Here is a 15645-nt window from a genome sequence, read left to right as displayed (position 1 = left end):
TTTCCGCTGAGGCTTCTCGAGGCCAATCACATCTAACCACTGGAACTTCCAAAGGGTCCTTCACACCCTTGCTGCAACTCAAGAAGTTCCCCGACATACCCGTCTCCACTCGAGAGGAAGCACGTGGGGTCCCTCACACATCCAGGGGAACCCCGTTTCCGCCTCCTAGCTCGAGATGAGGGATCCTTCCCTGTTTCGTAGGGAAAGAATTCCCGGCGATCCCGTCGCATCTCAAGAGGAGGTGCTCTCCACAGGAAAGGTGAGAGGAACTCCAGGGTCGTGACACCATTCCAAGAGTCCCCCAGATGTGTCAGCCCATTCCAGAGGAACCTGTTTTCCCTGCACTGCCTTGACGTTCAAGCCGAGGATCGACTCCCACCACGTGTGCACGTGGGACAGCCCTGTGGGAAAGCCTCGTGGGAAAGCCTCGTGGGAAAGACTCGAGGGAAAACCATAGATCCTTTGATCCACGCGGCGGACTGCGTGACACTGCTGCTACCGCTCTGGAGGAAAGCGCAAGTGCATGCCCGCATTCGAGACGAGGACTGACTCCCCTGGGGAGACTCCAGAAGTACCCCAAGATCCATGTCAGCACTGGAGAGGAAACCTCAGGTTCCGGCCCCGACTCCACACAAGGTCTTAGGCCCCGGCATCGACGGGAGAGGAATCCCGATAGGCCCCCGAGGAACTCGCATGGGGACTGGCCTTTCCTGAGGCCACCAGAGCGGGTCCCTGAGGTCCCCGTCGTAAGTCGAGAGCACCTGCCGCAACTCGAGAAAATCCAGGAGGTTTTGCCCTCCAGGCGAGATGAGGCCCATTTCCGCTGAGGCTTCTCGAGGCCAATCACATCTAACCACTGGAACTTCCAAAGGGTCCTTCACACCCTTGCTGCAACTCAAGAAGTTCCCCGACATACCCGTCTCCACTCGAGAGAAAGCACGTGGGTTCCCGCACACATCCAGGGGAGCCCCGTTTCCGCCTCCTAGCTCGAGATGAGGGATCCTTTCCCTGTTTCGTAGGGAAAAAATTCCCGGCGTTCCCGTCGCATCTCAAGAGGAGGCGCTCTCCACAGAAAAGGCGAGAGGAACTCCAGGGTCGAAACACCATTCCAAGAGTCCCCCAGATTTGTCAGTCCATTCCAGAGGAACCTGTGTTCCCTGCACTGCCTTGACGTTCAAGCCGAGGATCGACTCCCACCACGTGTGCACGTGGGACAGCCCTGTGGGAAAGCCTCGTGGGAAAGCCTCGTGGGAAAGACTCGAGGGAAAACCATAGATCCTTTGATCCACGCGGCGGACTGCGTGACACTGCTACTACCGCTCTAGAGGAAAGTGCAAGTGCATGCCCGCATTCGAGACGAGGACTGACTCCCCTGGGGAGACTCCAGAAGTACCCCAAGATCCATGTCAGCCCTGGAGAGGAATCCTCAGGTTCCAGCCCCGACTCCACACAAGGTCTTAGGCCCCGGCATCGACGGGAGAGGAATCCCGAGACGCCCCCGAGGAACTCGCATGGGGACTGGCCTTTCCTGAGGCCACCAGAGCGGTTCCCTGAGGTCCCCGTCGTAAGTCGAGAGCACCTGCCGCAACTCGAGAAAATCCAGGAGGTTTTGCCCTCCAGGCGAGATGAGGCCCATTTCCGCTGAGGCTTCTCGAGGCCAATCACATCTAACCACTGGAACTTCCAAAGGGTCCTTCACACGATTGCTGCAACTCAAGAAGTTCCCCGACATACCCGTCTCCACTCGAGAGGAAGCACGTGGGGTCCCTCACACATCCAGGGGAGCCCCGTTTCCGCCTCCTAGCTCGAGATGAGGGACCTTCCCTGTTTCGTAGGGAAAGAATTCCCGGCGTTCCAGTCGCATCTCAAGAGGAGGCGCTCTCCACAGGCAAGGCGAGAGGAACTCCAGGGACGTGCCGCCATTCCAATAGTCCCCCAGATGTGTCAGTCCATTCCAGAGGAACCTGTTTTCCCTGCACTGCCTTGACGTTCAAGCCGAGGATCGACTCCCACCACGTGTGCACGTGGGACAGCCCTGTGGGAAAGCCTCGTGGGAAAGCCTCGTGGGAAAGACTCGAGGGAAAACCATAGATCCTTTGATCCACGCGGCGGACTGCGTGACACTGCTGCTACCGCTCTGGAGGAAAGCGCAAGTGCATGCCCGCATTCGAGACGAGGACTGACTCCCCTGGGGAGACTCCAGAATTACCCCAAGATCCATGTCAGCACTGGAGAGGAATCCTCAGGTTCCGGCCCCGACTCCACACAAGGTCTTAGGCCCCGGCATCGACGGGAGAGGAATCCCGAGAGGCCCCCGAGGAACTCGCATGGGGACTGGCCTTTCCTGAGGCCACCAGAGCGGGTCCCTGAGGTCCCCGTCGTAAGTCGAGAGCACCTGCCGCAACTCGAGAAAATCCAGGAGGTTTTGCCCTCCAGGCGAGATGAGGCTCATTTCCTCTGAGGCTTCTCGAGGCCAATCATGTCTATCCACTGGAACTTCCAAAGGGTCCTTCACACCATTGCTGCAACTCAAGAAGTACCCCGACATACCCGTCTCCACTCGAGAGGAAGCACGTGGGGTCCCGCACACATCCAGGGGAGCCCCGTTTCCGCCTCCTAGCTCGAGATGAGGGATCCTTTCCCTGTTTCGTTGGGAAAGAATTCCCGGCGTTCCCATCGCATCTCAAGAGGAGGCGCTCTCCACAGGACAGGCGAGAGGAACTCCAGGGTCGTGCCACCATTCCAAGAGTCCCCCAGATGTGTCAGTCCATTCCAGAGGAACCTGTTTTCCCTGAACTGCCTTGACGTTCAAGCCGAGGATCGACTTCCACCACGTGTGCAGGTGGGACAGCCCTGTGGGAAAGCCTCGTGGGAAAGCCTCGTGGGAAAGACTCGAGGGAAAACCATAGATCCTTTGATCCACGCGGTGGACTGCGTGACACTGCTGCTACCGCTCTGGAGGAAAGAGCAAGTGCATGCCCGCATTCGAGACGAGGACTGACTCCCCTGGGGAGACTCCAGAAGTCCCCCAGGATCCATGTCAGCACTGGAGAGGAATCCTCAGGTTCCGGCCCCGACTCCACACAAGGTCTTAGGCCCCGGCATCGACGGGAGAAGAATCCCGAGACGCCCCCGAGGAACTCGCATGGGGACTGGCCTTTCCTGAGGCCACCAGAGCGGGTCCCTGAGGTCCCCGTCGTAAGTCGAGAGCACCTGCCGCAACTCGAGAAAATCCAGGAGGTTTTCACCTCCAGGCGAGATGAGGCCCATTTCCGCTGAGGCTTCTCGAGGCCAATCACATCTAACCACTGGAACTTCCAAAGGGTCCTTCACACCCTTGCTGCAACTCAAGAAGTTCCCCGACATACCCGTCTGCACTTGAGAGGAAGCACGTGGTGTCCCGCACACATCCAGGGGAGCCCCGTTTCCGCCTCCTAACTCGAGATGAGGGATCCTTTCCCTGTTTCGTAGGGAAAGAATTCCCGGCGTTCCCGTCGCATCTCAAGAGGAGGCGCTCTCCACAGGCAAGGCGAGAGGAACTCCAGGGTCATGCCACCATTCCAAGAGTCCCCCAGATGTGTCAGTCCATTCCAGAGGAACCTGTTTTCCCTGCACTGACTTGACGTTCAAGCCGAGGATCGACTCCCACCACGTGTGCACGTGGGACAGCCCTGTGGGAAAGCCTCGTGGGAAAGCCTCGTGGGAAAGACTCGAGGGAAAACCATAGATCCTTTGATCCACGCGGCGGACTGCGTGACACTGCTGCTACCGCTCTGGAGGAAAGCGCAAGTGCATGCCCGCATTCGAGACGAGGACTGACTCCCCTGGGGAGACTCCAGAAGTACCCCAAGATCCATGTCAGCACTGGAGAGGAATCCTCAGGTTCCGGCCCCGACTCCACACAAGGTCTTAGGCCCCGGCATGGACGGGAGAGGAATCCCCAGAGGAACTCGCATGGGGACTGGCCTTTCCCGAGGCCACCAAAGCGGGTCCCTGAGGTCCTCGTCGTAAGTCGAGAGCACATGCCGCAACTCGAGAAAATCTCGGAGGTTTTGCCCTCCAGGAGAGATGAGGCCCGTTTCCGCTGAGGCTTCTCGAGGCCAATCACATCTAACTACTGGAACTTCCAAAAGGTCCTTCACACCCTTGCTGCAACTCAAGAAGTTCCCCGACATACCCGTCTCCACTCGAGAGGAAGCACGTGGGGTCCCGCACACATCCAGGGGAGCCCCGTTTCCGCCTCCTAGCTCGAGATGAGGGATCCTTTCCCTGTTTCGTAGGGAAAGAATTCCCGGCGTTCCCGTCGCATCTCAAGAGGAGGCGCTCTCCACAGGAAAGGCGAGAGGAATTCCAGGGTCGTGCCACCATTCCAAGAGTCCCCCAGATGTGTCAGTCCATTCCAGAGGAAACTGTTTCCCTTCACTGCCTTGACGTTCAAGCCGAGGATCGACTCCCACCACGTGTGCACGTGGGACAGCCCTGTGGGAAAGCCTCGTGGGAAAGCCTCGTGGGAAAGACTCGAGGGAAAACCACAGATCCTTTGATCCACGCGGCGGACTGCGTGACACTGCTGCTACCGCTCTGGAGGAAAGCGCAAGTGCATGCCCGCATTCGAGACGAGGACTGACTCCCCTGGGGAGACTCCAGAAGTACCCCAAGATCCATGTCATCACTGGAGAGGAATCCTCAGGTTCCGGCCCCGACTCCACACAAGGTCTTAGGCCCCGGCATCAACGGGAGTGGAATCCTGAGAGGCCCCCGAGGAACTCGCATGGGGACTGGCCTTTCCTGAGGCCACCAGAGCGGGTCCCTGAGGTCCCCGTCGTAAGTCGAGAGCACCTGCCGCAACTCGAGAAAATCCAGGAGGTTTTGCCCTCCAGGCGAGATGAGGCCCATTTCCGCTGAGGATTCTCGTGGCTAATCATGTCTAACCACTGCAACTTCCAAAGGGTCCTTGACACCCTTGCTGCAACTCAAGAAGTTCCCCGACATACGCGTCTCCACTCGTGAGGAAGCACGTGGGTCCCGCACACATCCAGGGGAGCCCCGTTTCCGCCTCCTAGCTCGAGATGAGGGATCCTTTCCCTGTTTCGTAGGGAAAGAATTCCCGGCGTTCCCGTCGCATCTCAAGAGGAGGCGCTCTCCACAGGAAAGGGAGAGGAACTCCAGGGTCGTGACACCATTCCAAGAGTCCCCCAGATTTGTCAGTCCATTCCAGAGGAACCTGTTTTCCCTGCACTGCCTTGACGTTCAAGCCGAGGATCGACTCCCACCACGTGTGCACGTGGGACAGCCCTGTGGGAAAGCCTCGTGGGAAAGCCTCGTGGGAAAGACTCGAGGGAAAACCATAGATCCTTTGATCCACGCGGCGGACTGCGTGACACTGCTGCTACCGCTCTGGATTAAAGCGCAAGTGCATGCCCGCATTCGAGACGAGGACTGACTCCCCTGGCGAGACTCCAGAAGTACCCCAAGATCCATGTCAGCACTGGAGAGGAAACCCCAGGTTCCGGCCCGGACTCCACACAAGGTCTTAGGCCCCGGCATCGACGGGAGAGGAATCCCGAGAGGCCCCCGAGGAACTCGCATGGGGACTGGCCTTTCCTGAGGCCACCAGAGCGGTTCCCTGAGGTCCCCGTCGTAAGTCGAGAGCACATGCCGCAACTCGAGAAAATCCAGGAGGTTTTGCCCTCCAGGCGAGATGAGGCCCATTTCCGCTGAGGCTTCTCGTGGCTAATCACGTCTAACCACTGGAACTTCCAAAGGGTCCTTCACACCCTTGCTGCAACTCAAGAAGTTCCCCAACATACCCGTCTCCACTCGAGAGGAAGCACGTGGGTCCCGCACACATCCAGGGGAGCCCCGTTTCCGCCTCCTAGCTCGAGATGAGGGATCCTTTCCCTGTTTCGTAGGGAAAGAATTCCCGGCGTTACCGTCGCATCTCAAGAGGAGGCGCTCTCCACATGAAGGGCGAGAGGAACTCCAGGGTCGTGACACCATTCCAAGAGTCCCCCAGATTTGTCAGTCCATTCCAGAGGAACCTGTTTTCCCTGCACTGCCTTGACGTTCAAGCCGAGGATCGACTCCCACCTCGTGTGCACGTGGGACAGCCCTGTGGGAAAGCCTCGTGGGAAAGCCTCGTGGGAAAGACTCGAGGGAAAACCATAGATCCTTTGATCCACGCGGCGGACTGCGTGACACTGCTGCTACCGCTCTGGAGGAAAGCGCAAGTGCATGCCCGCATTCGAGACGAGGACTGACTCCCCTGGGGAGACTCCAGAAGTACCCCAAGATCCATGTCAGCACTGGAGAGGAATCCTCAGGTTCCGGCCCCGACTCCACACAAGGTCTTAGGCCCCGGCATCGACGGGAGAGGAATCCCGAGAGGCCCCCGAGGAACTCGCATGGGGACTGGCCTTTCCTGAGGCCACCAGAGCGGGTCCCTGAGGTCCCCGTCGTAAGTCGAGAGCACCTGCCGCACTCGAGAAAATCCAGGAGGTTTTGCCCTCCAGGCGAGATGAGGCCCATTTCCGCTGAGGCTTCTCGTGGCCAATCACATCTAACCACTGGAACTTCCAAAGGGTCCTTCACACCCTTGCTGCAACTCAAGAAGTTCCCCGACATACCCGTCTCCACTCGAGAGGAAGCACGTGGGTCCCGCCCACATCCAGGGGAGCCCCGTTTCCGCCTCCTAGCTCGAGATGAGGGATCCTTTCCCTGTTTCGTAGGGAAAGAATTCCCGGCGTTCCCGTCGCATCTCAAGAGGAGGCGCTCTCCACAGGAAAGGCGAGAGGAACTCCAGGGACGTGACACCATTCCAAGAGTCCCCCAGATGTGTCAGTCCATTCCAGAGGAACCTGTTTTCCCTGCACTGCCTTGACGTTCAAGCCGAGGATCGACTCCCACCACGTGTGCACGTGGGACAGCCCTGTGCGAAAGCCTCGTGGGAAAGCCTCGTGGGAAAGACTCAAGGGATAACCATAGATCCTTTGATCCACGCGGCGGACTGCGTGACACTGCTGCTACCGCTCTGGAGGAAAGCGCAAGTGCATGCCCGCATTCGAGACGAGGACTGACTCCCCTGGGGAGACTCTAGAAGTACCTCAAGATCCATGTCAGCACTGGAGAGGAATCCTCAGGTTCCGGCCCCGACTCCACACAAGGTCTTCGGCCCCGGCATCGACGGGAGAGGAATCCCGAGAGGCCCCCGAGGAAGTCGCATGGGGACTGGCCTTTCCTGAGGCCACCAGAGCGGGTCCCTGAGGTCCCGGTCGTAAGTCGAGAGCACCTGCCGCAACTCGAGAAAATCCAGGAGGTTTTGCCCTCCAGGCGAGATGAGGCCCATTTCCGCTGAGGCTTCTCGAGGCCAATCACATCTAACCACTGGAACTTCCAAAGGGTCCTTCACACCCTTGCTGCAACTCAAGAAGTTCCCCGACATACCCGTCTCCACTCGAGAGGAAGCACGAGGGGTCCCGCAAAAATCCGGGGACCCCCATTTCTGCCTCCTAGCTCGAGATGAGGGATCCTTTCCCTGTTTCGTAGGGAAAGAATTCCCGGCGTTCCCGTCGCATCTCAAGAGGAGGCGCTCTCCACAGGAAAGGCGAGAGGAACTCCAGGGTCGTGCCACCATTCCAAGAGTCCCCCAGATGTGTCAGTCCATTCCAGAGGAACCTGTTTTCCCTGCACTGCCTTGACGTTCAAGCCGAGGATCGACTCCCACCACGTGTGCACGTGGGACAGCCCTGTGGAAAGCCTCGTGGGAAAGCCTCGTGGGAAAGACTCGAGGCAAAACCATAGATCCTTTGATCCACGCGGCGGACTGCGTGACACTGCTGCTACCGCTCTGGAGGAAAGCGCAAGTGCATGCCCGCATTCGAGACGAGGACTGACTCCCCTGGGGAGACTCCAGAAGTACCCCAAGATCCATGTCAGCACTGGAGAGGAATCCTCAGGTTCCGGCCCCGACTCCACACAAGGTCTTAGGCCCCGGCATCGACGGGAGAGGAATCCCGAGAGGCCCCCGAGGAACTCGCATGGGGACTGGCCTTTCCTGAGGCCACCAGAGCGGGTCCCTGAGGTCCCGGTCGTAAGTCGAGAGCACCTGCCGCAACTCGAGAAAATCCAGGAGGTTTTGCCCTCCAGGCGAGATGAGGCCCATTTCCGCTGAGGCTTCTCGAGGCTAATCACATCTAAACACTGGAACTTCCAAAGGGTCCTTCACACCCTTGCTGCAACTCAAGAAGTTCCCCGACATAACCGTCTCCACTCGAGAGGAAGCACGAGGTTCCCGCATACATCCAGGGGAGCCCCGTTTCCGCCTCCTAGCTCGAGATGAGGGATCCTTTCCCTGTTTCGTAGGGAAAGAATTCCCGGCGTTCCCATCGCATCTCAAGAGGAGGCGCTCTCCACAGGACAGGCGAGAGGAACTCCAGGGTCGTGCCACCATTCCAAGAGTCCCCCAGATGTGTCAGTCCATTCCAGAGGAACCTGTTTTCCCTGCACTGCCTTGACGTTCAAGCCGAGGATCGACTTCCACCACGTGTGCAGGTGGGACAGCCCTGTGGGAAAGCCTCGTGGGAAAGCCTCGTGGGAAAGACTCGAGGGAAAACCATAGATCCTTTGATCCACGCGGGGGACTGCGTGACACTGCTGCTACCGCTCTGGAGGAAAGAGCAAGTGCATGCCCGCATTCGAGACGAGGACTGACTCCCCTGGGGAGACTCCAGAAGTACCCCAAGATCCATGTCAGCACTGGAGAGGAATCCTCAGGTTCCGGCCCCGACTCCACACAAGGTCTTAGGCCCCGGCATCGACGGGAGAGGAATCCCCAGAGGAACTCGCATGGGGACTGGCCTTTCCTGAGGCCACCAAAGCGGGTCCCTGAGGTCCTCGTCGTAAGTCGAGAGCACATGCCGCAACTCGAGAAAATCTCGGAGGTTTTGCCCTCCAGGCGAGATGAGGCCCGTTTCCGCTGAGGCTTCTCGAGGCCAATCACATCTAACCACTGGAACTTCCAAAAGGTCCTTCACACCCTTGCTGCAACTCAAGAAGTTCCCCGACATACCCGTCTCCACTCGAGAGGAAGCACGTGGGGTCCCGCACACATCCAGGGGAGCCCCGTTTCCGCCTCCTAGCTCGAGATGAGGGATCCTTTCCCTGTTTCGTAGGGAAAGAATTCCCGGCGTTCCCGTCGCATCTCAAGAGGAGGCGCTCTCCACAGGAAAGGCGAGAGGAACTCCAGGGTCGTGACACCATTCCAAGAGTCCCCCAGATGTGTCAGTCCATTCCAGAGGAACCTGTTTCCCTTCACTGCCTTGACGTTCAAGCCGAGGATCGACTCCCACCACGTGTGCACGTGGGACAGCCCTGTGGGAAAGCCTCGTGGGAAAGACTCGAGGGAAAACCACAGATCCTTTGATCCACGCGGCGGACTGCGTGACACTGCTGCTACCGCTCTGGAGGAAAGCGCAAGTGCATGCCCGCATTCGAGACGAGGACTGACTCCCCTGGGGAGACTCCAGAAGTACCCCAAGATCCATGTCATCACTGGAGAGGAATCCTCAGGTTCCGGCCCCGACTCCACACAAGGTCTTAGGCCCCGGCATCAACGGGAGTGGAATCCTGAGAGGCCCCCGAGGAACTCGCATGGGGACTGGCCTTTCCTGAGGCCACCAGAGCGGGTCCCTGAGGTCCCCGTCGTAAGTCGAGAGCACCTGCCGCAACTCGAGAAAATCCAGGAGGTTTTGCCCTCCAGGCGAGATGAGGCCCATTTCCGCTGAGGATTCTCGTGGCTAATCATGTCTAACCACTGCAAATTCCAAAGGGTCTTTGACACCCTTGCTGCAACTCAAGAAGTTCCCCGACATACACGTCTCCACTCGTGAGGAAGCACGTGGGTCCCGCACACATCCAGGGGAGCCCCGTTTCCGCCTCCTAGCTCGAGATGAGGGATCCTTTCCCTGTTTCGTAGGGAAAGAATTCCCGGCGTTCCCGTCGCATCTCAAGAGGAGGCGCTCTCCACAGGAAAGGGAGAGGAACTCCAGGGTCGTGACACCATTCCAAGAGTCCCCCAGATTTGTCAGTCCATTCCAGAGGAACCTGTTTTCCCTGCACTGCCTTGACGTTCAAGCCGAGGATCGACTCCCACCACGTGTGCACGTGGGACAGCCCTGTGGGAAAGCCTCGTGGGAAAGCCTCGTGGGAAAGACTCGAGGGAAAACCATAGATCCTTTGATCCACGCGGCGGACTGCGTGACACTGCTGCTACCGCTCTGGAGGAAAGCGCAAGTGCATGCCCGCATTCGAGACGAGGACTGACTCCCCTGGCGAGACTCCAGAAGTACCCCAAGATCCATGTCAGCACTGGAGAGGAATCCTCAGGTTCCGGCCCCGACTCCACACAAGGTCTTAGGCCCCGGCATCGACGGGAGAGGAATCCCGAGAGGCCCCCGAGGAACTCGCATGGGGACTGGCCTTTCCTGAGGCCACCAGAGCGGTTCCCTGAGGTCCCCGTCGTAAGTCGAGAGCACCTGCCGCAACTCGAGAAAATCCAGGAGGTTTTGCCCTCCAGGCGAGATGAGGCCCATTTCCGCTGAGGCTTCTCGTGGCTAATCACGTCTAACCACTGGAACTTCCAAAGGGTCCTTCACACCCTTGCTGCAACTCAAGAAGTTCCCCGACATACCCGTCTCCACTCGAGAGGAAGCACGTGGGTCCCGCACACATCCAGGGGAGCCCCGTTTCCGCCTCCTAGCTCGAGATGAGGGATCCTTTCCCTGTTTCGTAGGGAAAGAATTCCCGGCGTTACCGTGGCATCTCAAGAGGAGGCGCTCTCCACATGAAGGGCGAGAGGAACTCCAGGGTCGTGACACCATTCCAAGAGTCCCCCAGATTTGTCAGTCCATTCCAGAGGAACCTGTTTTCCCTGCACTGCCTTGACGTTCAAGCCGAGGATCGACTCCCACCTCGTGTGCACGTGGGACAGCCCTGTGGGAAAGCCTCGTGGGAAAGCCTCGTGGGAAAGACTCGAGGGAAAACCATAGATCCTTTGATCCACGCGGCGGACTGCGTGACACTGCTGCTACCGCTCTGGAGGAAAGCGCAAGTGCATGCCCGCATTCGAGACGAGGACTGACTCCCCTGGGGAGACTCCAGAAGTACCCCAAGATCCATGTCAGCACTGGAGAGAAATCCTCAGGTTCCGGCCCCGACTCCACACAAGGTCTTAGGCCCCGGCATCGACGGGAGAGGAATCCCGAGAGGCCCCCGAGGAACTCGCATGGGGACTGGCCTTTCCTGAGGCCACCAGAGCGGGTCCCTGAGTTCCCCGTCGTAAGTCGAGAGCACCTGCCGCACTCGAGAAAATCCAGGAGGTTTTGCCCTCCAGGCGAGATGAGGCCCATTTCCGCTGAGGCTTCTCGTGGCCAATCACATCTAACCACTGGAACTTCCAAAGGGTCCTTCACACCCCTGCTGCAACTCAAGAAGTTCCCCGACATACCCGTCTCCACTCGAGAGGAAGCACGTGGGTCCCGCCCACATCCAGGGGAGCCCCGTTTCCGCCTCCTAGCTCGAGATGAGGGATCCTTTCCCTGTTTCGTAGGGAAAGAATTCCCGGCGTTCCCGTCGCATCTCAAGAGGAGGCGCTCTCCACAGGAAAGGCGAGAGGAACTCCAGGGTCGTGACACCATTCCAAGAGTCCCCCAGATATGTCAGTCCATTCCAGAGGAACCTGTTTTCCCTGCACTGCCTTGACGTTCAAGCCGAGGATCGATTCCCACCACGTGTGCACGTGGGACAGCCCTGTGCGAAAGCCTCGTGGGAAAGCCTCGTGGGAAAGACTCGAGGGATAACCATAGATCCTTTGATCCACGCGGCGGACTGCGTGACACTGCTGCTACCGCTCTGGAGGAAAGCGCAAGTGCATGCCCGCATTCGAGACGAGGACTGACTCCCCTGGGGAGACTCTAGAAGTACCTCAAGATCCATGTCAGCACTGTAGAGGAATCCTCAGGTTCCGGCCCCGACTCCACACAAGGTCTTCGGCCCCGGCATCGACGGGAGAGGAATCCGGAGAGGCCCCCGAGGAAGTCGCATGGGGACTGGCCTTTCCTGAGGCCACCAGAGCGGGTCCCTGAGGTCCCGGTCGTAAGTCGAGAGCACCTGCCGCAACTCGAGAAAATCCAGGAGGTTTTGCCCTCCAGGCGAGATGAGGCCCATTTCCGCTGAGGCTTCTCGAGGCCAATCACATCTAACCACTGGAACTTCCAAAGGGTCCTTCACACCCTTGCTGCAACTCAAGAAGTTCCCCGACATACCCGTCTCCACTCGAGAGGAAGCACGTGGGGTCCCGCAAAAATCCGGGGACCCCCATTTCTGCCTCCTAGCTCGAGATGAGGGATCCTTTCCCTGTTTCGTAGGGAAAGAATTCCCGGCGTTCCCGTCGCATCTCAAGAGGAGGCGCTCTCCACAGGAAAGGCGAGAGGAACTCCAGGGTCGTGCCACCATTCCAAGAGTCCCCCAGATGTGTCAGTCCATTCCAGAGGAACCTGTTTTCCCTGCACTGCCTTCACGTTCAAGCCGAGGATCGACTCCCACCACGTGTGCACGTGGGACAGCCCTGTGGAAAGCCTCGTGGGAAAGCCTCGTGGGAAAGACTCGAGGCAAAACCATAGATCCTTTGATCCACGCGGCGGACTGCGTGACACTGCTGCTACCGCTCTGGAGGAAAGCGCAAGTGCATGCCCGCATTCGAGACGAGGACTGACTCCCCTGGGGAGACTCCAGAAGTACCCCAAGATCCATGTCAGCACTGGAGAGGAATCCTCAGGTTCCGGCCCCGACTCCACACAAGGTCTTAGGCCCCGGCATCGACGGGAGAGGAATCCCGAGAGGCCCCCGAGGAACTCGCATGGGGACTGGCCTTTCCTGAGGCCACCAGAGCGGGTCCCTGAGGTCCCGGTCGTAAGTCGAGAGCACCTGCCGCAACTCGAGAAAATCCAGGAGGTTTTGCCCTCCAGGCGAGATGAGGCCCATTTCCGCTGAGGCTTCTCGAGGCTAATCACATCTAAACACTGGAACTTCCAAAGGGTCCTTCACACCCTTGCTGCAACTCAAGAAGTTCCCCGACATAACCGTCTCCACTCGAGAGGAAGCACGAGGTTCCCGCACACATCCAGGGGAGCCCCGTTTCCGCCTCCTAGCTCGAGATGAGGGATCCTTTCCCTGTTTCGTAGGGAAAGAATTCCCGGCGTTCCCGTCGCATATCAAGAGGAGGCGCTCTCCACAGGAAAGGCGAGAGGACTCCAGCGTCGTGCCAACATCCAAAGTGTCCCCCAGATATGTCAGTCCATTCCAGAGGAACCTGTTTTCCCTGCACTGCCTTGACGTTCAAGCTGAGGATCGACTCCCACCATGTGTGCACGTGGGACAGCCCTGTGGGAAGGCCTCGTGGGAAAGCCTCCTGGGAAAGACTCGAGGGAAAACCATAGATCCTTTGATGCACGCGGCGGACTGCTTGACACTGCTGCTACCGCTCTGGAGGATAGCGCCAGTGCATGCCCGCATTCCAGACGAGGACTGACTCCCCTGGGGAGACTCCAGAAGTACCCCAAGATCCATGTCAGCACTGGAGAGGAATCCTCAGGTTCCGGCCCCGACTCCACACAAGGTCTTCGGCCCCGGCATCGACGGGAGAGGAATCCGGAGAGGCCCCCGAGGAAGTCGCATGGGGACTGGCCTTTCCTGAGGCCACCAGAGCGGGTCCCTGAGGTCCCGGTCGTAAGTCGAGAGCACCTGCCGCAACTCGAGAAAATCCAGGAGGTTTTGCCCTCCAGGCGAGATGAGGCCCATTTCCGCTGAGGCTTCTCGAGGCCAATCACATCTAACCACTGGAACTTCCAAAGGGTCCTTCACACCCTTGCTGCAACTCAAGAAGTTCCCCGACATACCCGTCTCCACTCGAGAGGAAGCACGTGGGGTCCCGCAAAAATCCGGGGACCCCCATTTCTGCCTCCTAGCTCGAGATGAGGGATCCTTTCCCTGTTTCGTAGGGAAAGAATTCCCGGCGTTCCCGTCGCATCTCAAGAGGAGGCGCTCTCCACAGGAAAGGCGAGAGGAACTCCAGGGTCGTGCCACCATTCCAAGAGTCCCCCAGATGTGTCAGTCCATTCCAGAGGAACCTGTTTTCCCTGCACTGCCTTCACGTTCAAGCCGAGGATCGACTCCCACCACGTGTGCACGTGGGACAGCCCTGTGGAAAGCCTCGTGGGAAAGCCTCGTGGGAAAGACTCGAGGCAAAACCATAGATCCTTTGATCCACGCGGCGGACTGCGTGACACTGCTGCTACCGCTCTGGAGGAAAGCGCAAGTGCATGCCCGCATTCGAGACGAGGACTGACTCCCCTGGGGAGACTCCAGAAGTACCCCAAGATCCATGTCAGCACTGGAGAGGAATCCTCAGGTTCCGGCCCCGACTCCACACAAGGTCTTAGGCCCCGGCATCGACGGGAGAGGAATCCCGAGAGGCCCCCGAGGAACTCGCATGGGGACTGGCCTTTCCTGAGGCCACCAGAGCGGGTCCCTGAGGTCCCGGTCGTAAGTCGAGAGCACCTGCCGCAACTCGAGAAAATCCAGGAGGTTTTGCCCTCCAGGCGAGATGAGGCCCATTTCCGCTGAGGCTTCTCGAGGCTAATCACATCTAAACACTGGAACTTCCAAAGGGTCCTTCACACCCTTGCTGCAACTCAAGAAGTTCCCCGACATAACCGTCTCCACTCGAGAGGAAGCACGAGGTTCCCGCACACATCCAGGGGAGCCCCGTTTCCGCCTCCTAGCTCGAGATGAGGGATCCTTTCCCTGTTTCGTAGGGAAAGAATTCCCGGCGTTCCCGTCGCATATCAAGAGGAGGCGCTCTCCACAGGAAAGGCGAGAGGACTCCAGCGTCGTGCCAACATCCAAAGTGTCCCCCAGATATGTCAGTCCATTCCAGAGGAACCTGTTTTCCCTGCACTGCCTTGACGTTCAAGCTGAGGATCGACTCCCACCATGTGTGCACGTGGGACAGCCCTGTGGGAAGGCCTCGTGGGAAAGCCTCCTGGGAAAGACTCGAGGGAAAACCATAGATCCTTTGATGCACGCGGCGGACTGCTTGACACTGCTGCTACCGCTCTGGAGGATAGCGCAAGTGCATGCCCGCATTCCAGACGAGGACTGACTCCCCTGGGGAGACTCCAGAAGTACCCCAAGATCCATGTCAGCACTGGAGAGGAATCCTCAGGTTCCGGCCCCGACTCCACACAAGGTCTTCGGCCCCGGCATCGACGGGAGAGGAATTCCGAGAGGCCCCCGAAGAAGTCGCATGGGGACTGGCCTTTCCTGAGGCCACCAGAGCGGGTCTCTGAGGTCCCCGTCGTAAGTCGTGAGCACATGCCGCAACTCGAGAAAATCCAGGAGGTTTTGCCCTCCAGGCGAGATGAGGCCCATTTCCGCTGAGGCTTCTCGAGGCTAATCACGTCTAACAACTGGAACTTCCAAAGGGTCCTTCACACCCTTGCTGCAACTCAAGAAGTTCCCCGACATACCCGTCTCCACTCGAGAGGAAGCACGTGGGGTCCCGCACACATCCAGGGGAGCCCCGTTTCC

This window comes from Ovis canadensis, chromosome 5 (genome assembly GCF_042477335.2).
Source record: "Ovis canadensis isolate MfBH-ARS-UI-01 breed Bighorn chromosome 5, ARS-UI_OviCan_v2, whole genome shotgun sequence".
Lineage (NCBI taxonomy): Eukaryota > Metazoa > Chordata > Mammalia > Artiodactyla > Bovidae > Ovis > Ovis canadensis.
The sequence above is the reverse complement of the archived record's forward strand: the minus strand, read 5'-3'. Positions refer to the sequence as shown.